The 23,693-nt window shown below is 41.0% G+C and overlaps 1 protein-coding gene across 1 annotated transcript in view; it reads right to left on the bottom strand.

Annotated features, from left to right (window-relative positions):
- Positions 1 to 23,693, bottom strand: part of atxn1a (ataxin 1a) — an 83,450-nt gene that overhangs the window by 43,362 nt on the left and 16,395 nt on the right. The window contains 1 exon segment of the mRNA XM_029443908.1: positions 18,105 to 18,293. The gene's annotated coding sequence lies outside the window, so the exon portion shown is untranslated.

Raw genomic sequence — 23,693 nt, 5'->3', positions numbered from 1 at the left:
TCGCTGCCATGAGCTCTTAGTTTGTGGGCATGTGTGAGTGCAGACAACAGTGTGTGTGTGTGTGTGTGTGTGTGTGTGTGTGTGTGTGTGTGTGTGTGTGTGTGTGTGTGTGTACATTCTGTCCTTTTCATTGGCATAGTGTATTTTATTGAGTACATAAACATAATGCACACCCACGCAGTATCCCTCTCTCTCTGCATCAAAGTCAACATGACATTAAGACCTTTTTATATCCCTCTTTCTATTTTCTCTCTTTTATTCTCTTTCTCCGACCTTCCCCCTTTTTCTTTCATGCTCTTCCAATTGCAACCTACATCAAATGACATTCATCCCTCTCTCAATGTGTCCTACTATTTTGCACCATATACTCTCAATGTCATACTGCATACTTAAATAATAAATTAAAGACCATATTAACTTATTTAATCTTCACTGACAAGATTATGCAATCGTTTTACCTAAAGCATATCTAATATTAAAGATTGCCACAGATGTTGAGAGAGTACTTGGTAATTTTCTCATCTCGTCTTCTGAGCTCTACTCTAAATGTTTCTTTTAATTTCTCCCTCTCAGCATAAATATCTCCTTTCCTCTCCCTCCCGTCTCCCCCTCTGTCCAATCACTGCCTTTCCACGCCATGCTTCTCCTTCTTCATACTTTCATTCCTCTCTCCCTTCCCCAATCTGTGTCTTCCCACCCTCATTGTCCTTCACCTGCCTGTATCCTTCTGTCCCCCCACAACTTCCTTCACTGTCTGTCATTCAGTAGGTAGGTGAGGTAATCCCGGCTATAGTCATAAAGTCTCCCTACAAGCACATAGACGCACTCTTTGAGCATAAAACAGTGATTGTAAAGCTGACACTGCTGTCGTGCAGACTTATAGTGCTGGGGAAAAACACACCCAGAGATAAAGTACAGGGTAAATGTGAGCGTTACCAATGAGCACGCGCGCGTGTGTGTGCGTGTGTGCGTGTGTGCGTGTGTGTGTGTTTTGGGGATTCCGCAGTTCGCTCCGCTCTCTGTCTCATTACCATTATTATCATCACATGGGGCTCTGGGCTTGCTTGCTCGCACACACAAACACAGACACACACTGTACAACCACAAGCTGGTGTATGCACACACATATAATGTGTGTTAACTGTAGCTGTGTGCGTGTGTGTGTGCGTACGTGTCAGTGTGGATATACTGTAATGAAGTCATATGATTGCATGGGCACACCACTTGACTCTCATAATAAAATAATATGTTTTTCATATGACTCTGTTAATGCTCGTAAACAGAGGGAACAAGGAAGGAGAAAGAAAGATGGAAATGAAAAAAGAAGTAAGATAAAGTAAGCTTGAGGAGAGAGAGTGAGATAGAGAGGATGAAGGTGACGTAACCATTATACATCCACTAGACACACAGTGGCAAAGGTGAAGAAGACCCTTTTTAGTGGCTATGGAAAGAAAAAAGAAAGAAAAAGACATGAGAGACACAGACACACAGAAAGTAAACAAGGTGGAGCTGAGATTAAACAGAGAAGCCAGTGAGCAAAGGTGAATGAAAAACAAACGTTCATCCCGTGTTTCTTAAAGGTTTTTGTGTGCTGCTGCCGGATGAACTGACGGACCCACACATTGTTTAACTGCATACATACATAAATAAGTTTAGGTTTATTTGTTTTAGTACATTTTTGTACATTACTGTACATCTGTCCAGCTGTTTGCCTGGCTGACTGGAAGTTTGCTGACTGACTACATGAATGATTTAATACCAGGGGGACTTGCCTACTGACGGAATACTTAGATCATTGAAGTGCCCGATGACTAACAGGCTGTTTGGCCCAGTGGCTAATATACTGTACAGCATGCATACTGTCTCCATCTTCACTGCCTGGATGTTTGTGTGTGTTTTCTTCTTCATGCACAGGGAGGGGGCCTGTTGCTCTCTGCTGTTATACAATACATATTGTATAACAACTGGCTGTGTGTGGGCGGCTCCCGCCATCTGGAGAGATGCAACCCCTGCCATGCCTGCCACTACACACAATGCGTGTGTGTGTGTGTGTGTGTGTGTGTGTGTGTGTGTGTGTGTGTGTGTGTGTGTGTGTGTGTGTGTGTGTGTGTGTGTGTGTCCGTGCATCCGCTTGTGTGTAGCTGCAAATAGATACAGCGTCATCTACAGTAGTGAGGTGCCTGGGTTCATGAACATGACAAATGAATGGGTAGTAATTGAGTGTGACCCCTTTGTACTGTGCATATGCTGTACATATTTGCTGTGTACCGGTATATTAATAATGATTCTATTTTGGTCATCCCGATAAATGCTATAAATTGTTTACACATACAGGGATTCTTCTTCATGTGCCCTATGGGGGTTTGACAGTTGACAAAAGAAAGTGAAGACTTTGTTATCTGGTTTAGCAGAAGCCAATGTTTCACTGCTAGTTCTGGGTCTCCGAAAGAGACACACTCAAAAGGAAGACATATACAGTGCACGAACACACACACACACACACACACACACACACACACACACACACACACACACACACACACACACACACACACACACACACTGCTGAGAGAATCCACTCCATCAACTCCAAGCTAACGCTCAACAGTGAACTGTTGCTATGGAGAGGAAAAGCATGACATTCCAGTCTATTTTAAGGTTACCCGTATTACTTATTTCTTTCACTGCATACATCAGAGTGAGGAAAAAAAAACTGTGATAGCAAGCATTATCACTACACTGTGAGATGCTTTATATTTTTTATTTCCCAGACTTCATTATTTGCCATCCCTGCTGCTACTGATCTGTAACTAATCAGACTACTAACATCGAAAAGGAAGATATCTCACTGCAAACAAGGCTGCAACATGTCCAAATTAGATCGGACCAAGTATAAAGTGCTCCCTGGTCACTGTATATATATATATATATATATATATGTATATATATATATATATATATATATGTATATATATATATATATATATATATATATATAAACATGTGTGTGCATGTGTGACGATGAAAAGAGATTTCTAAATCCTCCGTTTCCTTTTTCCATTAATTAGGACCACAATAAGGCAACAATTATGTTACATTAGAACGAACAATCCTAGTTAATACTGCATTCATGTTGTATTCATGTAAGACTTTCTATTCTGGTACAGGTTAGGGAACACTGTACCACCTCCTTTTTAAATATAAGTAATATTACTGTTTGTCTGGTATTCCTCTACTCAAAACATGACACTACAGCGCACTATTGCTTTACTTTTTGTTCACTTTTGTTGACACGAAGGGACGGGGATGGTATGCGCAAAGTGCGTAGAGGAGTGTGTTTCTTGTTTGAAGGTGGATGTGTAAGAGCCACACAGTAAGCGAGGTGCTACATTGTCTGTGTTCTGAGCAGATGACTTCACACCTCAAGACGAAGTCACTGGAGCTCACATCGTGCCCGCTGTTACCGTGAATCCCAGCTTTTTTATTGCCATCATCACCTAACTCATGATGATAATTATTTCCCGAATATAAAACTTTGTATGACACTCTTAAGTTGCGGGTGATCCTGGGCTTGATATGAATATATGATTGATTTGTTTTTCTTCTATGTTGAGTAATGTCATTATTTCAGTTTTCCTCTCCTTCTGTTATCTACAAGATATCTTCAAAGATATTGTACAATAGCTATTTTGCTACATATTTTAGTAGCATAACAAAGATCCAAACACACATGAATGTTTAACTCAACGGTTCAGGTGTCAGAGATGTTATTCCTCCTGCTCGTCAGGGAGGAACCACCCAGGGTGTTGAAAAGCAGGAAACGTTTGAATTATGTGAACCTCAATAAATAAATGATAAAAAACTGCTTTGTGTAATGTACCTCACTACCTTTTTCATGCCTCACACACTCACACACACAGACACACACACACACACACACTCACACACACACACACACACACACACACACACACACACACACACACTCTTAAACTAGCAAAGGATCTAAACACGGTTATCAAACTCTTATGTGGTCATATAGGGTAATGTGAAATCTTTGACAAATCCAAACCAACAACATACTTTCATACTATGTAAAACCTGGTGAATAGAAACACGTTTATCTACAGCCCTTTCTCATTAAATAAAATATGCCAAACTTCACAATACATACGTTTGATGTTTAACAAAAGCAGCTGTTGAAGAGCTCTGCCCAAATAAAAAATGCAGACAAAAATGTGTATCAAATATCCCATCAAATGATAAATAAGCAAGACTGAGCTTCTAATAAAAACACTTTTTTGTAAACTCTTAAGATTTGGCAGGTCTCCACCATGGTCACATTTCGATTGGTGCACTAAAAGTACTGCACTTTGACATTCAGTCATACTGCAGTAGTCACATGACCACTGCAGTTACAATTTTTAGAAATGTGTGTTGAAAGTGTTTGCAAGAGTTATTTTTGCGAAACAGGCTTTCAGATTACTGAATTCACTGAGCTTGTGGCAGCTGCACACATGGTCAGATAATGAGCATGGAAAACTACAACCACTAACACCCCAGCCTTGGTACAGCACACAGGAAGACCAACACTGTTGTTACGTCATATTTCATCCTCACTATTTCCCCTTTTCTCCCTAGCCCTAAACAGGAAATAGTTCCTACACAAGTCCCTGGGGCCTGTGTAATGAGGTCTGTACTGTACATGTGTGTACATGTGTACATGTGTACACTGTGTGTGTGTGTGTGTGTGTGTGTGTGTGTGTGTGTGTGTGTGTGTGTGTGTGTGTGTGTGTGTGTGTGTGTGTGTGTGTGTACGAGGCTTGCGTGCCTTTCGATCTGCCTTTAATTTAAGACTTCTGTGCAGAAACACAAACAGACATACACACACAGGTCTGAAGAGGTTATGGGAAAGAGTCTTTGGCTTCAATTCTAGGAGGGAGGGAGGGAAAGGAGGGGAAAAAAAACAAGAGAAAGCTGGAAATAGAAAGCAAACAGGCTGTAGCACACACACACACGTGTACATAAGCTGAACACATACCATTCATTGTTTTATATCTGTTGAACATTCTGTTTTTGTCACACAATTGAACATCAGGCTCCTCTGGATTAGATTTGACTAGAGAAGAATTTTACTGTAGAGACCGAGCCAATGGAAAAATACCAGGGAGGGGCCTCATAAATAACTGGACCAATGACAGCTCATATCAATATTGAAGAGCAAAGAGGACACAGGAAGCCGTGTCACAGGAGCAGACATAGGGTGGAGAGAAATGGAGTGGGATAAGAAAAAAAAACACACACACAGACACACACACACACACACACACACTCACACACACTCTCACACACACACACACACTCACACACTCAAGATTCCTGCTGAAGGTCTTGATTTTGTTTTTTGGCCGTTTTTAATGAATATTTACACGACCTCAAAGGTAGATATTTAGTGTTATAATATATATAACATATTACAATATGTAAAAGAAGGACTGCATTTATATTATTTCCATTTTAAAAAGGAACCTGCATTACTTGTTGATAAATCTGATTCATTGTTTTGGTCTATTGAGTGTCAGAAGTCACACATTTCCAAAGCAGAGTTGATGTTACCTAATCAACAAAGATGTTAAGTTTCCTTTCATATAAGATCATATTTAAGAAGCTGGAGCCAATTTTGACTAGAAAAAAAAAGAACACACTCTTCAAAACTAAATCCAAAACTCATCTGAGTTCAAACCTTCATCAAATATTTGCAAAAAGACACAACTGTTGCTATTTGACATGCTCAACATAGCATGCATTCCCTAAAGAGTGGTTATTAGTGCTCCAGTCATCAACTCCTGCCAACATTGAGCCACAATATACTTCTACCCTACTCAAATATTCATTTCAATTGGCACCAGATACATGACACAAATCTATACGAAACAAAAAGCACAACTGCCGGCCAGCCCACCATTTCACAGCTATCCTATATCTGGGAAGTTCACCCGGAGGTCTGTGTGACAGGCAGGGAGAGGTAGAGGGGCACAGCCGCTGTCAGCGATAAGCCCTGGGTGATAAACGATGGGGGTGAGGCAAGAATATGTGTAAAAGTATTTTCCCACTGGTTCCTACATGTCTGTGACTGCTGATCCGTCATTAGTGGGTGGTATACGGTGTAGTAATCTGACCTCTGTTGAGCCGGTCTGGAAAGATGGTGGGCCGTAGACTGCATGTTAAGTATGTGTGTTTTACGGTCAGTATACTGTATTTAATCATGCCTTCCGTCTTAAATGATCACCTCTCTCTTTCTCAGTATTGATGAAGGTATAGGCACATCTCAAACCCCACAGTTTTAGGAATTCTTTGAATAAAGAGACAGTGTTGTAGATTGTTTTTACGCATTTAACTCATTGGGGGAAGTGCCTACAGGCAATGGGAATAACAACAAAGAAAGTTTTTTTGTTTTTTACAACAGGCTGGGATTATTCTCTAATGTGTTCCTAACTTTGTCAAACAAATTGTAACAAATAAAAACAGATAAAAATGTAATGAATTGTTATTTATTGTTTAAAATAATGAATTGTTAACCAGCAACTGGGTAAAACAAACTTACAGCAACACATTGGTCAACTTTCTAATTGAGTTTTAGCTGACGCCTGACGTAGTACACACACATAGACTAAAGATTGAAGAGATCGGCCACATTATCACTGACACCTGATCTACTTATTTGAATCAGTATCGTCCCGATATCAGTATTGGATCGGTGCATCAATACTTAATAAGATTTGCTGTATTAAAGGTGCTCTTTCCTCTTTAACTAATGATGATAGCATACATAGTTTTGCAGTGATGGAGTGGGTAATTAGCCAGTTTACTGTAACTAAAAATAAAAGCACTTTTTCATTCTGTTTCCTTCTTTATTTGCTTTACAGAGCAGCGTAGAGCCATGTGAAAAAAATGCTAGTGAGGGAGTTGGGACAACGCACAGCAGTAAATAATGACTGTCTCAATGCACAGGAGAGTTTAGACACAGTAATAGCAGGATGTAATATGGGCCAAATCTTTCCCCAAGGACAAACACTGGATTAACCAACATCACTCAAATCACACAAATGCACACGCACACTGAACTACTGGTTCACAAATCAATCTGACCGCTTATCTAATAGAGGAGAATAAAAGAGGGAAACGAAGGAAGGAAGGGGGAGATAAGAGTGTGTGAGAGAGAGGAATGGAGAGAAAAATGAGATCTAAAGAGGGAGAGAGAGATGGAGAGAGAGAGAGAGAGAGAGAGAGAGAGAGAGAGAGCAGAGAGAGAGAGAGAGAGAGAGAGAGAGCAGAGAGAGAGAGAGAGATAGAGCAGAGAAAGAGGACAGGCTTTTCAATAATTCACAAATTTAATTTAGAATAGAATCAGTGCCCAAACTGGACCCCGAGTGTCCTCTACACATGGCACGTCATCCTCACTCATAAACTCTATATGCGGTTTGTGTGTGTGTGTGTGTGTGTGTGTGTGTGTGTGTGTAAGAGCTTGCAGAACGATGTAAAGATATAACGTGAGTGTGTGTGCATGGGTGTCTTAGTGTAGCTTTAGCGCAGACATGGATTTCTATTAAAGGCGTAATGTAGATTCATTAGTACGGCTGGTGCAGTGAGAGGAGAGGGGAAAGGGATGAGACCCAGACTGCATTACATCTATATACTGTATAATGTCTCAAGTTTACAGGGTCCGGTTCAGTACCCGAGTGGGACACACAAAAAACAGACGCAGCCACAACTCTACTAAAAAAGACCTAAAAATACACAAAGCTAGCAACTCCATGGCTCCTGGGTATTTGCGTGCATGTTCGCATGTATGTGTGTGGCATGTGTGAACATAATAACACACAGATGGATCCCTGTGTGTGTACATGGACTGCTTATGTTCCTTTGCATCTGTGTTTGTTTGTCTTCCTGTTGCAATTCTTTCATGCCTACTCATGTGATGGGATGATTTGCATGTACTGCCCCATGCGTAACACTTTCCAGGAATTGTGCAGTTTCCCTCTGAACTGGAACAAAGATACTAAAGCAACAGGGAGACAAACATTTTTCCCTGAAAGCAATTACTTGAATTGTCAAGCAGCTGAGGATAACGAGCTGAAAAATCTTACTATTTTGTGGGGAAAGGTTTCATCATATATATATAAATATATATTTATATATCTAAATATATATATCCAAATATATTTAGATATATATATATAAGCTGCCTGATTAGCTGAATTTATTTTATATATATAAAAATATATTTATATATATATATAAAATATATTTATATATATATAAATATATATATATAAATATATATATATATAAATATATATATATTTATATATATATATATAAATATATATATATATAAATATATATATATTTATATATATATATAAATTCAGCTAATCAGGCAGCTCAACTACTAACTAGATACTCCAGATGGAAAGACGAGAGAGCGAAAGAGCAAGAACATTAAAGTGCGCGTGCATGTGCGTGTGCATGTGCGTCAGTGCGTACGTGCACCTACGACACATGTTTGCGTTTGTAATGATTTACATGCGTGTGTGTCTTCTGCTGTTATTCACGGTGACCTGCAGCAGCAGGCGTCTCTGTTATGTAATCCTTGCTGTCAAACTGATTCACACACACACCTCCGCACAAGAACACACACACACACAAACACACACATAGTGTACACACACAAAATTGCTAGCGCCTTCAAACTGCTCAGAGGTTATTTTCTAGTCGTGGTGAGAAAACCCTGCGTGGTATCTCAGCACAATCAAGACAGGAGCGTACATCCCTCCCGCAAGCATGTATATAACTAACTAATGTAGGTCTGAGGTCTGCTATGCTCTCGTCATTGTTTATACTAATACTTCAATTTATTTAGGGATGACGGCCTTTTAAAATCCATTCAGGTCTTCTCAGAGGAATGTGCAGAACAGACACATAATAGTGTTTTTCCTGTTTTACTTTGCACAGTAACAGTAACAGCCCAACTTCATATTCACGGCAATCTGATGGTCGCTAAACTCTTCTTCAACACATATTTATGAATGTGACATTATGGCAGATCGTTCCTCCCTCGCTGCTTATGTTTATGTAACCCCTCTCGCACCAGTCAACACAGCCTACAGTTATGTACAGTGGCAGGCTCATGGCATTGTGCAGCTCTGTGGTGCGTATGTTCCCTTTCTAGGGCTATCACAATACTGTATGAAGTCCCAGCAGAGCATCACGGCACTAAATTATTACTGAGAGGGGCCGTGTTGTACAGATGCATTCATGAAAGGTCTCAGGGTTTCAGTCCAACAAAGACATTTTATTTAAAGGAGAGATGTTGAAAATATGGAAAGGATTGGGAAGATGTATTTGTGTAATTCAGCTGCTGATGCTACATGTGGAGTTTCTTCAGAGGCCAGAACATTTGTTAGAGAAAGAGTTAGATACTGTGTCATTTTTTATTTGGACAGAAACAAAAAGGTCTAGAGCTAAAACGATTAGTTTATCAATTAATTAGTCAAGCGTTAAAATAATTATTTGTTTTTGGTTACTGGTTATGCTTTTGTTGGATGTTGGATGACACAAAATGTCAGGAAACTGTGATCAGCAATATTTTACTATTTTCAGCAGAGTGGTAGTGGTTGATTTATTTATATATATTTTAAACAAATACTGTCAGTTTGAAGATCTCTCAGGTAGCTGTATTGAATAATGTCTGCTGCTATCACCCTGGATGATTCCATTAAAATCCTTCAACCGAAGCCCATTTGCTATTGTTATACCATTGAGGAAGCCACAGGGTGCTACATTAGCCCCAAGTTCACTCCGTTCCCCCAAGTGAAGAGAAACTAGTCTGTCTCAATGGGCTATTAGCCCACACCTCTCCACGCATAAAAGGATGGGGTACAAGAGCATAAGTGGAGAGTATATAGGGATACTCGTAAGTGACCATCCATCAGCGCTGCCGAACAGACGTCTCCTACAATCTTGTGGGAAGGCTTGCTACATACAGAGCGCTGTGCAGTGCAAGAATAATGGTGTGATATGTTGAGACCACAATCCCATAGCAAAACTTTTGTTTCACAGATAAGAGCTAATTAGGCTCTTGCTAAAAAATAATTACACTAATCTGCTGTAGATCTGAATATATCCAAAGAATAATATATAGTATTAACATTATTAATAGTACCACAGACACACATATATAGGTTTGTGTGTGTTACACTGTAAGACAGGGTATATACATCACGAACTGGCCCAAATACTGTCTTAACAGACCTCCTGACAAGTGAACTTGACTAGTTTTCTCAAGGTAATTATCACTGAGGGTGGGAGGCAAGTGATGGGAGCTAACTGCTGACGTATTATATCATCATGAGCGTAAACGTGCAGGCCCGTTCGCCAATTAGAAACACCACTCAGTGTCTGCTCAGCCATGACAACCGCCTAAGAAAATGAATTGTACATAACATTAAAAAAGCAGTGGCTGTGAATGACTTTTAAAGAGATGGGGGGGGGGGGGGGGGGGAGAAAGAGAGGAGAGGGTATGGAAAGCGAGACGAGAGGAGAGTGTGGCAAAGAGTTAGAGAGGGCCATGCAGAGAAAAGCAGAAGTAAAAGACACACAACAAAATGAAAGGGGGAAAAAATGAAGCAAAAGTTGACAAAGACGTGAAAAAGATAAGAGAGGCAACAGCACAGAGCCGGAGTAACACTCAGAGAGACAATGAGATATGGAGAGCAAACGGTCAGTAGGAAGGAGTGGGTGGTCCGAAAGATGGCACTTTATCAAACAGCCTAGTAGTAAAAGCAATAAGCTTTCTATAGGTCTCAGCAGAAGGACTTCCCAGGCGCCACAAAGGCCATCCTCATTCATCTCACTAAAAGCTGAAGTTGCTGAACTGAGCTCACCTGCTCTTGGAGGAAAAGTGTTTGTCATCATGAACTGACTATTTTCAGAACATCTAGGCGTACAATCCATTAAAAATATCTGAGAACATGTACCACTTTTCTTTGTTGCTTACGAGCTGAGGTTTGCTTTTTTTTTTTTTCATCACTTTACATGTAAAAGAAATGTGGCCTTCTGGATACAATGAATATGTAGGCCAAACATGTAATTATCATCCTCTGATGTGATCACTCCCGCCAGTTGCCACCCACCAGTCCCCTTCAGATCTCCTCTCTCTCTCTCTCTCTCGCTCTCTCTCTCTCTCTCTGTGCACTTATGCTGGAGGTGTGATTGCATTAAGCTGCTAAGAGCGAGGGCATCCCCGGGGCCGTGCTAATGTACAGAACATAATGTACAGAGTAGTGACTGAAGGATAGCAAGAGAATGGTTGGAGTGGGGGGCATCCATTACCTTAATCATTTTACCTCACTTGGAAAGGTGGCTCTGAAAGGAAGAAGACACAGAGAGAGAGAGAGAGAGAGAGAGAGAGAGAGAGAGAGAGAGAGAGAGAGAGAGAGAGAGAGAGGGATAGAGATAGAGAGAAAAAGAGAGATAGAGAGAGATAGAGAGAAAAAGAGAGATAGAGAGAGATAGAGAGAAAAAGAGAGATAGAGAGAGAGAGAGAGAGAGAGAAAGAGAGAGAGAGAGAGAGAGAGAGAGAGAGAAAAGAGAGAGAGAGAGAGACAGATAGAGAGATGAGTGGAGGAAAAAGCCTCTCATGGCTGTTAGTAAATCTAAACCTTTTTCAACCTTTATTGCTTTCTCACATGAGCACCTCAGAGCATCCACACAATAACCAAAAGACATTTCAGTAGTATATTAGTGTCCCCATAGCGCGTTTGTAATATCCTTGAGGTTTCCTGAGACGTGCATTTTAGATGATAGCAATTATTAAGACCAGTCAAGGCTCGACAACAATTTCAGCTTTTAACATTAGTTACTTTTCAGGTTCAAACGCACAAACCATAAATCAAAAGTTGCAAATTTTACAACCTGCTTACAACCAACCGGTGAAATCCTAATATGAATACAGTAAAACCAAAAAGCAAATGCCACACAAAAGCAATAAGTTCCTCCATGAAAACAATGAGGGATATATTTCAAAGCGGGGGCGGAGGATAGGGAATACCCTGAAGGAATAACATCTAATGCAATCAGATCGCTCTGGCCAATTAGTCTGCGCTAGCCAAGCCAGAGATGATGTCAGTCATCATTACTCATTGCTTAATGCTATAAAGCAGAAGGGAATCAAGAGCGAACAAAGAAAAGAGCAACAAAAGTGGGTCGGAGTTAGGAAGGATGGTGGATTAAACACCCCGAAAGCAGACAAACACGCTTATGTGAATAATGGCACCCGCACAGAGCGGAATTACACACAAACACACACTTCTTAAGGTCCTAAAACACACACTTTAGGCAGCTTTTAAATACACATTTAAAAGTAAATGCTTGGATACAATAACTCACTTTCTGAGAGTGAGTTATTGAGTTAGCGCACAAAACACGCGTCCAACCCCCATTCTCACACACACACACACACACACACACACACACACACACACACACACACACACACACACACACACACACACACACACACACACACACACACGGCTCATTAGTGGTGACCTACAGCAACATGTTTTTTCAATGCTGCTGGATGAATTCCAGTCGATACCACACAGCTCCACATGACATTTCACATTTCCCTTAAATCTGCTTTCAGCATGTTGTGGCGCACATACTAGTGAAGGCTGCGTCTCGTACATACACACATACATACGCCCACGCGCTCTACTGTATGCACACACGCGGATGCAGACACGTATAGATAAAGGTGTACGCTGTATTAACACAACAAACATGCTGACAGGCATACACAGAATCACAAACTCGCAGAAAGGCACGGTACACACGGGGATGTTTATCAGAGTAATGGAACACAGTGGTTGAGCCAAGCCGACACGCACACGCTGATTAGCTCCTATGGGGGAAGCCATTAGACCCCCTGTATTATTATTAAGCCTGACTTCCACATCCCTCCTTTGTAAACACACGGCGGCTGTACGGAACATAAAGTAGCTGCTGCTGTTTATTGTAAACTTAAATACATTTTTATTTTGTGGTTCTCAGAACAGAAAGAGCATTTGTGATTCCCTTTTATGATTGTATCAAGCGTGCAAATAGAAAGTTGTTTTTATCAATACTGTGACATAACTGCTTTGACGGGTGGGAGAGAAAGACAAAAGATGTATTGTGCTGCCGTGCTGCGGAGCACTACATACTTGCAGAACGGTTTATGCTACAGTTTTCGGTCCGCACATAAGAGGGTCGATTGATATGGAAACTGGATCATGAGGGATTTCAAGGGTTAGATAGACTTTCAATGAGACCCAAATACATATGAGGGAAAACATGGCTGCTGCTTCCATAATTATAAAAATGGAAACGTGCTGTATGTATGCGCATGGCAAGAAGTCTAAAGCAGGGGTCTATAGAAGGACCCCTGTCTATATATATATTGTATAAAATTGTGTTTTATATTAAACTGGGTCTAGTGCCGTGTATAAACATAGCTACCCTGTTATTGTGCACTCAATACTAAGCTATTCAATTAATACTGAGTGTGTGTATTTAAAGACATTTCAATTGGTGGAGAAGAAAAAGAAAAAAAAAAGAAAATTGTCTAATAAACTAAATAAGTTGTCAGACCCCTCCCCCCCCTGTTGAAGACTTCTGGTCTAAAGGTAAGTATCGTGTTAGTTTTGCAACCTAAATCCAAGGTATTTAATATATTATAGTTCCTTTGTGCTCTCTTAAAGCGTTTTTGAAGACTTTCCAGTCCAAGTATAGTCTCTTCATCTACAAGCAGTGTTTCTTACTTTTGTAACATTTATACACCTTTGTGAATTATCTTTACAAAAGGAGGCATGAAACCTAACAAAATGGCCTTGGTTGAAACATTCAAATCAATTTAGTTCCAAAGTACTTCAGTGAATTTCTTTACTTCTCTCTTGTGAAGAGTTTCTAGTACATGCACATTAGGCGGTCTCAGGTCCGCAGGTCTTCCATTATATCTTTTCTTTTATTATTTCTCTTCTTCTCTCTTCTCCTCTTAGTAAATGCCGGAAAGGAAAAAAAACAGCAGTCTGGATGAACTCGGCGACACCGGGCAAGGTAATTAACTAATTGCTTAGTGTGTAGAGACAGCCAAAGTACGTGTGTGTCGGAGAGCGTGTTTGTGGAGAGGGGCGGCATGACGAGTAAAGACGGCGAGACAAAAGAGAGACTGAGTGAGAGACTCGGGAGGGGGGGCGGCGACAGTGGACAGAAGATGGGGTTATTCAATGAGAAAAAGTGTCCCGAATGAATGAATTGCTTCTCCCTCTCTGTGGCCAGTGCAAGATTAGGAGAGAACACTTTCGTTTTAAGATGCAAGTTACCTCTCTTTTACTCATCTCTCTTCACTCCATTACTCTCGTGTTAAGCTGTCTCTTCTCTTACCTTCACGTATCTTAATTATTTTCTCCCCCTCCTTCCCTCTCTCTATTTCTCCCTCCTTCGTTCTGGAGCAGCTGCCGTAGCAAGTTGGCAGTCTCAGGTGTGTGTGTGTGTGTCTGTGTCTGTGTCTGTGTGTGTGTGTGTGTGTGTGTGTGTGTGTGTGTGTGTGTGTTTCCCTTACTCTCCAAACCCAATTCAATCCTACTATGAGAGCGGAGCCCAGATCAAATAAAGCAGAGCGCAGCTATTACAAGAAAACAGAGAAGGGGAAATCCACGCTCTCACACACGCAGAGAGAGAGAGAGAGAGAGAGAGAGGAGAGGAGAGAGAGAGAGAGAGAGAGAGAGAGAGAGAGACAGAGACAGAGACAGAGAGAGACAGAGAGAGACAGAGAGAGACAGAGAGAGACAGAGAGAGAGAGAGAGAGAGAGTTGCTTAACCCTCTATCAAAAAGATTGAAAACGAAAACCCACACTCAGCGTCTCACTTACACACAAACTCCCAGCATGCACTGCAGAGAGAGAGAGAGAGAGAGAGAGAGAGAGAGAGAGAGAGAGAGAGAGAGAGAGAGAGAGAGAGCAGAGAGAGAGAGAGAGAGAGAGAGAGAGAGAGAGAGAGAGAGAGAGAGAGAGAGAGAGAGAGAGAGAGAGAGAGAGAAAGAGACAGAGACAGAGACAGAGAGAGAGAGTTGCTTAACCCTCTGAAGGCCGCAATGTGCACAGAATGTAACAGGTTTCTTACTACATGTGAAGTTTTAATGATTTTCTTGTATGCTTGACATTTAACTGGTATTTATTCTAAGCTTATTGCTGGATCCACATAAACTTGTCTGGTGTTTGCCAGCGTCCAAATTACTGCAGTCTAACGTCAAAACAACAGGCACAGGCTCAGTTTACTTTGTATTGAGCATTTGTTCAAGGACTGATACCCTCTGGTGTTGTAGAACATCTAAAGGCTCCTGAAGCTTTATTATAGAGAGCATTGCTGGGTTAATTGGTAATTTGACATCTTTGAGATTACTGTGAGCCGTTGCTGCAGGCTGCATTGAGTCTAACCATGAGAGAGTGGGTGGGAGTGATTTCAGTTTGGAATGAGAAAAAAAACAAATCAATCTCTGGAAATTGATTGAATCCATATAAAGCTGTCAGATTTCCCCTGCAAGACTTAAATAAGTTCACTGTTTCTCATGGCATCTAAAATATCACAGCCTAGTTCTGCATTTACAAAAAAAAAACAAAGCCACGCATTATTTGCAAACAAGCCCCGGGAATCATCTGAATTTAAAGTCAGCGAGTAATGGAAGAGACTCAATGAGCGGATCCATGTGAAAGGAAAAGCAGCTGATTGTGTTGCTTATTTCTAGGAATCCTGAATACTACAGTAGAGTTGACAGGACACCTTACTCAATGGAGCAATGAAAACAAAGTAGTAAAAACAAAAGTAACATGTCATTTAAGTGTAATATCACTCTGCTCTAAACACACATTAAAATGGTATTTTTTTTAAAAAACAGACAAATTCATAATTAAATTACCATGTTTTGTTTACCATAGTGGATTCAACATGGACTTATGTAAGACTGGTGGATCTTTATGCACACACAAGCGAAACAGGAACACTATATTAACTCACATTCATAAGAAGTGTATTATTTATGAACTTGCAATTAGCTCGGCCTCTGGAAACATAAGTCGAACTCACTGGAAGACATGAGGACGCAACAAAAGGCACACGCCAAACATCCTAACACTATTGTAAAATCTTAGGTAAATGTATTGTGACTCTACACCCCCAGCAGGCAGCTAGACAAACATGGATCCATCAACCATATGGATGACTGACAGGTTGTATATGGTTCCCCTATTAACAGCCATATTCTGACATGTGTTGATCGTCATGACTCGTCGTTGTTTGAGCTTCGAGACTGTCAGCCCTCCATCTGCTCGTTTCTGAGGCTTTCTGCTCAGAGAAAGGAAACTGTCAACGGCCAAGTTACAAAAAGTGAGGGGAAGCAGAAAGAAGCAGGGAGTGTAAATGTGTAATTTCCATTCTGCAAGAGTGATGGGTGAATAACGGAGGAGACGGGGAGGAGAGAGGGAGGGAAAGGAGGGCAAGGAGAGGTTGAATCTCTGTGAGTGAGAAAGAAACAGAACAGAACAAACTCATAGGACTACTTTATATTCAGCATGTTTTATTTAATCATCTCCTTGTCTTGCATTTGTTTCATCTAAATGTTACCTTTCCTTTATACTTTCTCTCAGAAGCTCTCCTCATTCGACGCCTCCTCCTCGCTACTCCTCTCTGAATTGGTACAAAATTAATTTAATAAACTAATTGGTCTGTACTTCAAAACATATTTGTATAGTTATGAAGAGAAGTCCCCAGGCACAATCCCAGCACAATATCATGCTGCTGTTGGTGAGCCAAGTGTAAGCGTAATATCGCTGAAGGGGATAAACAGAAAACTGTTAAAAGCAGGTGTGCGGCAACTTGGATGACACTCAGAAGACACTCTTTGGGCTCAGCGATTTTTTTTTAAACTAATTAAACTTCTGAATATCTGTAGTTTCATTAAAATTGGTTTAAAAAAAAATATTCAGGCTGTTCTTTGGTTGCGTTTGTGTGTAATCTCTTTCCCTCACTCTCTGTCTTGAAATACATCTTCCATCAAAATCTGAGACCCTCTCTAGGCACAGTGAGCGGCAGGAAGCAGAGGAGACAGGATCGGTCGCAGCTTAGGACAGAGGAGAGGAGAGGACACGACAGGAGACGTGTTCAACGAGACGAAAGGCAGGGATTGGCTTTCTCACTGTCCTCAGTAAGCCCTTTCTATTCATTCTACTCTCCCCCGTAGGAGAGCATGGAGCTTCAGCACACAGCTGGTGAGACGGAGATAAAGGACCGACGGAGGAGCTCCGACAGTGGCGGGTGAGGATACAGAAAGGAGGAGAAGAGGAGGGAGGAAGAAGATTGAGCGTGGATAGAGACTAAAAGAGATGGAGTGAGTTTAGAGGGAGAGAAGACATCAGTGGGTCACGAAGGCAAAATATTCAATCAGACGATCACATGAATGTGAGAAGAGACGGGAGGGAGCTCAGACAGGCACAGAGAAGTTTATCTTCCAGGCCACAGATAAACATAAACACACATAAATCAGTTATTCTGACATGCTCGATCACAACTCTAACACTCAACAACACTACACAGAAAACATTAAGAGTGTACCATTAAGCCACATCTGGGCTGCTGCTAACAACTTTCTGTGGTCACTGCGTTTCACTGGATTTTTAGGCAAAACTGCTGAAATACGACAACGTTTGAACTCCTTTTGGCGTAATATGTACATTACATCTCTTATGCGGGCTCACACGATCAATTCTTCATCAGTTCACGATCAGCAGATGGGTTTAGTCGTAGTTTAGCTTTTGATTTCATGCTAAAATTACAAATCTGCGGTGACAAAACTCAGAGGTTGCTCCGCTTTGGTGCAGTTTGTTTGTGATGTGATAGCGGAGTTTGATTGACAGCTTTCAGCCTCAACAAACCTAACCAAACAGGCAAACGCAGAGTTTATGCGAACTGAACCAAGCACGTTATAGTATACCAGACTTTCGTCCTACCTGAGCCGAGGAGGCAGAGCTGCTTGGGCGGAGTAGGTGGAGCCTGCTGCTCAGTGGAGAGCTGACAACCGACTGGAGCTGCAGTTCCTGGTGTGAAGTCTGAATCTCTCCACCAGCGGGAGGGAAGCGTTCCGGGGTGCCTGCGCCGTCTGTCCACGTCTGTGTGTCTGCAGGTGCTGTCACTATTCCCTACAGGGAAACACGGAGACAGAGAGAGCGTTAACTCCATTTTCAAAGTGTTCCTTACTGTATTCTATCATTTGTCCTGATATGAGTCTTGCTTGTTCTAGCTCAATTATCACTGCATACTAAGCAAATCCCCCGCTATGCAATTACAATCATCAGCTTAACCTTCAAATGTTATTTTCCACAATTACAGTGACAGTTGTGCAGAACAGCGGCTTGAAACTCGACTTGAAATAGTGACTATTCTGAGAGACAACTTGCTCATATATTAATCTTTCTAGTTAGCTCTCCAAAGTCAGCAAGACTTTTATCTTTCAGCCCTGACTTTGATCAAATATTTTTAAATATCCTTACATAAAAGATAAAAACAACATCAATGGGTGTGTCCTTTGCTACTATAACAACACACCAACACACTCCTCTTCACTGGTGATGATAGATGTGTGTAAATATTAATAGAGGCAAACTGTTGACTTTGGATTTGTATTGATTGCCACCACAGTCTTAACTTGACAGAGTGTCCCATCTCTCTCTTTGTCTCTCTCTCTCAGGAGTATTTAGAACAAACACCCGTGTTATACACTGGCGCCCTATCGGCATGGCAACCACGCTTTGTTTACCCGCATGAGACACTGGTTTGAGGCGTGTGTCCTCCTTTAAAAAAAAAGTTATTTGGAGGCGTTTAGGTCTTTCATGAACTTGGCTCGCTGTCTGGTGAGGACAATGTTTCACTTTGACCAAATGTCCTCAGAACACTGAGAGCTATTATGATGAAATGGAAAGCAAACTATTATTTCTCTGGAAACATATTTGAGTTTGTTAGTTGGTTTTCCCATTGTTTGGGTCATAGCCACAAATGGTTAGTGATTCTTCCCCAAAGCACAACATATGTGACTAAATACACACTGATTCAATTCAGTTTCATAACCCTCCCTGATAGAAACGGGTAGTTTAACACCCTAATAAACACTTTAGTACAACGTATTTGTAATACTAGAAGTAGCATATTCATCCTTTTCTACTTTGCAAAAGGATACTCTAAGGAAAGAATTCCCATAGGTCAAACATTTACATTTCAAGCAGTACAATGCACTTTGAGCAGAAGATGTATCATGTATCACCTAGGTGTGATTCTAACTTTATGACCGTGTTGCAGCGTGTTAATCTTCTCTGGGTAAATAAATGTAGTAAAGTGCCTCATGTGACACACAAGCACAGAGAAATAACTGCTCGGTGCAACCATCCAACGCACACTCATCATTTAAAGTAACCTCTGAGGCTGTTACCATAGCGACAAAGCCATGTCCCAAGGTCACGAGGCGGATCGGAGCATCGAGTTGAACCTTGAAATAAGGCATTGCCTTCGCAACACAAAATCAGGTCATGTGACAACGAGGCCCTGGGGACAGGCCCTGATACTATAGCACACTTGTTCTTGTTTGAGTTGACACACACACACACACACACACACACACACACACACACACACACACACACACACACAAACCTGGTATATAAATACATACGGTATTAAGTGTCACGTACACACACACTCACAAACCCACATTGGAAACACTTGAACACACAAGATGAAAACCTTGCTCACACAGCTTTAGTAGAGATGGTCTACTTATTGTCTGACATTTTGTTATTGAAGAGTCTATGTACAATAAGCTGGCTGTCTTTGAGGGAGTGCATTGTCTGTCTGTCACAGCCTGGTTGAGAAACAAAAGATCAGCACATCCTCTGCTTCATACTCCCTAACTTGTGACTGTCATGCTGTACAGTGTGTTACCTGAATTAAATTGTTAACCCTTTGAGTAGATGTAGCTCTAAACGTGAAGTTAAAGATTCAAAAAAATAAAATAAATGAGGAACTATCTGAAGAAAAGTCGGCTACACAATATTATATTATATTATATTATATAATATATTACATTTACATTAAAAAACAGTTTTCTGTACTTTTCCATTTCTATTTACACTAAGGCTTAAAAAGCTTTTTCCTTTAGTGACTGCCTGTACTATTAGTGTAGATTAACAACTTAATTAGCATAGTAAACATACCCGACTCTTATCTAACAGCACTGTGAAAACTGTAGTTTGCAACATGGATCATGAAAATGCAGCTTGGTGAGCTTGTAACAGTACGATCTGTTCATCAATCTCTGATACATAACTCTGAGAGCTGATGTGGAAGCCCTGGTAGCCGAGCCACAAGGCTAACGCAAGATCAATACATAGAAATGTGTTACAGAGCTAGGTGTTTTCACAACAGATATAGTGTGCGCTCAGTAGAGTAGCAAATCTCCACCAGCTGTCTCCCTCTCCCTCGGAAAAAAGATTTGAATCTCACTCAAATCGTCCCTCACGCTTCCCTTACAGTCAAGATGGCGGCAAAAGATAACAAAAATAGGATTCATTCATTACGTATCGTGCCTAACTTCCGTGGATCATAACATATTGGTTATGTAATTAATCTGCAGATACTCCAGTTCAAAATGAGACCAAACTTTTCTATGGAAGGCAATTTTTGAGCCGTGACAAAGGCCAAAAGCCAAAGCTTGTTTTTAGCTTAGCCGGAAATGTGTTTTGCTACTGAAGCAGTTGTTGATCACCGTGACCAATCACCACAACCACAAGAGGTCCTGGAGCATACAGTCATTAATAAACACAAAAAGAGTATGACGCTGATGGGTCCAGTAATATGCGAGACTAGCAGACAGATACGTGCAGACGCATGTGATAGTGGCGAGATAGTTAGGCACATTGAGTACATGCTTCTTGGAAAAGAGTAATTCAGGAAGTCATTTACCTGCTTAACAGAAATTACAACCACCAATAAAATCATTACTTCTCTACCCTCTTTCCACAATATATTTCAGTTCAGTCTATGAAACTGCCTCTTCCCATAAATGAATATCTATCTTTATATTTATCAACTTAGAAATCAATACGGGGAAAGAGCTTTTAACTGGCTTCCCTTTGTCCATCTGTTTCATGGAAAAGAGTGGTCTGAATGTGTGCACACATCCACATATAGGTGTGTAAACACACACACACGTACACACACAAAAGAAATGCAATTTTTTTTTGTCCAACTCAGCAGCCAAGGCTTCAGTTCCCTGTCTGTCACACAACACACTCAATAATACTGGCAGCCTGAGTGTGTGTGTGTGTGTGTGTGTGTGTGTGTGTGTGTGTGTGTGTGTGTGTGTGTGTGTGTGTGTGTGTGTGTGTGTGTGTGTGTGTGTGTGTGTCACCATGTGCACCCATGCCCTTCCACTTTCAGTCTGCTTTTCTATTGGTCCCCTGCTTGCTGCCTCTCTGTTGCACACACACATTCCACCCACATCTACAGAGACCCAGCAAGCACAGTTGTCAACAGAGCCACAAGTTGTGTGTGTGTGTGTGTGTGTGTGTGTGTGTGTGTGTGTGTGTGTGTGTGTGTGTGTGTGTGTGTGCTACTAGACAGAGAGGAATACAACTTGACTATCTGTATTTAGAGCTTGTTAAATTATGTTTTTCATTACTGTATTTTAGATTCAAATGTTCATGTCACATCAGCTTATGTTTTCGCACATTATTAGCTTTTTGCTTCTATTTATGAGATTCAATTAATTAAAAGCATTCTCCGGAGGCTCAGAGGGCACTCCATGCTCCCTTGTGGGGCTTGTTTGGCTCCATAAGCATGTCCTTCCTTATGCTGCCTTTGTTCTTTGTTTGTATCTTTGTATGTAGATGAAACATTTTTTTTTATAAACCCTCAAATAAAAAGGACCAAAGGCACCAGAAGGTAACCGTCCTCAGAAGGGAATTCCACAGAAACTGACTTTTACTTGGCTATTCCACAAAAGATACACTGCAACAAACAAGCTGTTTTTCTGGTTTGAAATGCGTCATAAGTGTTGGCTTCCAAGGACTGAGGAAAGTGCAGCGTTGCAAAGTTCTTGGATTGCACTGCAGGCTCTGGGTTCACTGGCTGCACACAACAAGACCAGCAACAAACTGGCCAACAATAGCCTGGTTAGTCCAACACAACCCCCGTCTGCAGCAGCCTGCAGCTTACAGCTACATCAGAGACCAACACAAGTCATGCAGGAGTCGTTGAAGCAACTCTTTCAGAGAACCACACAGTTTGTACACATCGCTGATTCATGCCTGTAAGACTCTCCATAAAGCACAAAGTAAATTAGTCAGAGTTAATTCGATAACATGGGAACAATTTAGTGTAAAGATGTGAAACAGAATCTGCTCAATCTGACACATGTTCAAGCATAAACTAGGCCTTATTATTAGTATTATTATCTAACTTAATTACATGCAATTGTTTGGCGATACTGTTTGTGAACTATTATGAATCAATACATTGAAATTGAGAAAAGCAGTGTGAGGGAGTGAGACAAAACCCTCACCAACCCGCTGCACTATGACTGCAGGTCAAACTTCAGTTCTCTTTAAATGCACAAATGTGCTTCTGTGTACCTGATGACGATCACGCTTTTCCCTGCTGATAAACACAGACACGTCTACACTACCATTCATACAGCATGCTTCCATACACAACCTAGATAGCAAAGATAGTAGTGCAGCTTAAATAGACAATGACAGTATGTACACAACTTAGATAAGGCGGACTGGTGTACAGGGATAGATAAAGATTCAAATGCACACAGTATTGAGACATCATCGGGGAAACTGCTGTCTGTGCAGAGGTTTAGCTCGCACACACTCGCTCACTCTCGGACTCCCCTCCGGGACTTTAATTGAGCATCTCTTGATGTCATTAAACTTCTTATGAAATAAGAACAGCTGTTTAATGCCATGACGCAATCACGTTTCTTCACTCAGGAATTTACAATGTCGACTTGATAACAATCTATCAAGGTTGTGTTTTCAATGTTACAAAGTGCTTTCAGGATTAGATTTCCTTATCGAGACAAACCGTAAGTGCATTTCTTTCACCAGCGTTGGTGTTTTCAGTTGCTGCACCCTTAAACCGGAGGATTTGAATGTAGACCAAGCAAGATTTAAATTCAAATCCAACATCCTTCTCATAGATCTCATAGTCTTCCCTTCTTTCCTTTCCCCGTCTCTCCTCTCTAACACTAGTATTCTCCAGGGCAACACATCCTAACATCACAACATCACAACACCACCATGACACGTGACAGAGATGTGAGTGAAGGGGAACATCATACAGAGCAGATGCTGCATAGAAGAAAAGTGTGTGCGGTAAAAAAAATAATGAGTGAAAGAGAAGAAACTGAGTGCGCGACAGAGAAAGAAATTCCTCCATTACTCTCCTGTTTGTGCACATGTATGTATAGTGTTTACCTCTGAACACACACGTGTGTGAGGAGCTAACATGTGTTAGTGAGACTGACAGAGTGCACCAAACGC

This window comes from Cottoperca gobio, chromosome 11 (genome assembly GCF_900634415.1).
Source record: "Cottoperca gobio chromosome 11, fCotGob3.1, whole genome shotgun sequence".
NCBI lineage: Eukaryota > Metazoa > Chordata > Actinopteri > Perciformes > Bovichtidae > Cottoperca > Cottoperca gobio.
The sequence above is the reverse complement of the archived record's forward strand: the minus strand, read 5'-3'. Positions and strand labels throughout refer to the sequence as shown.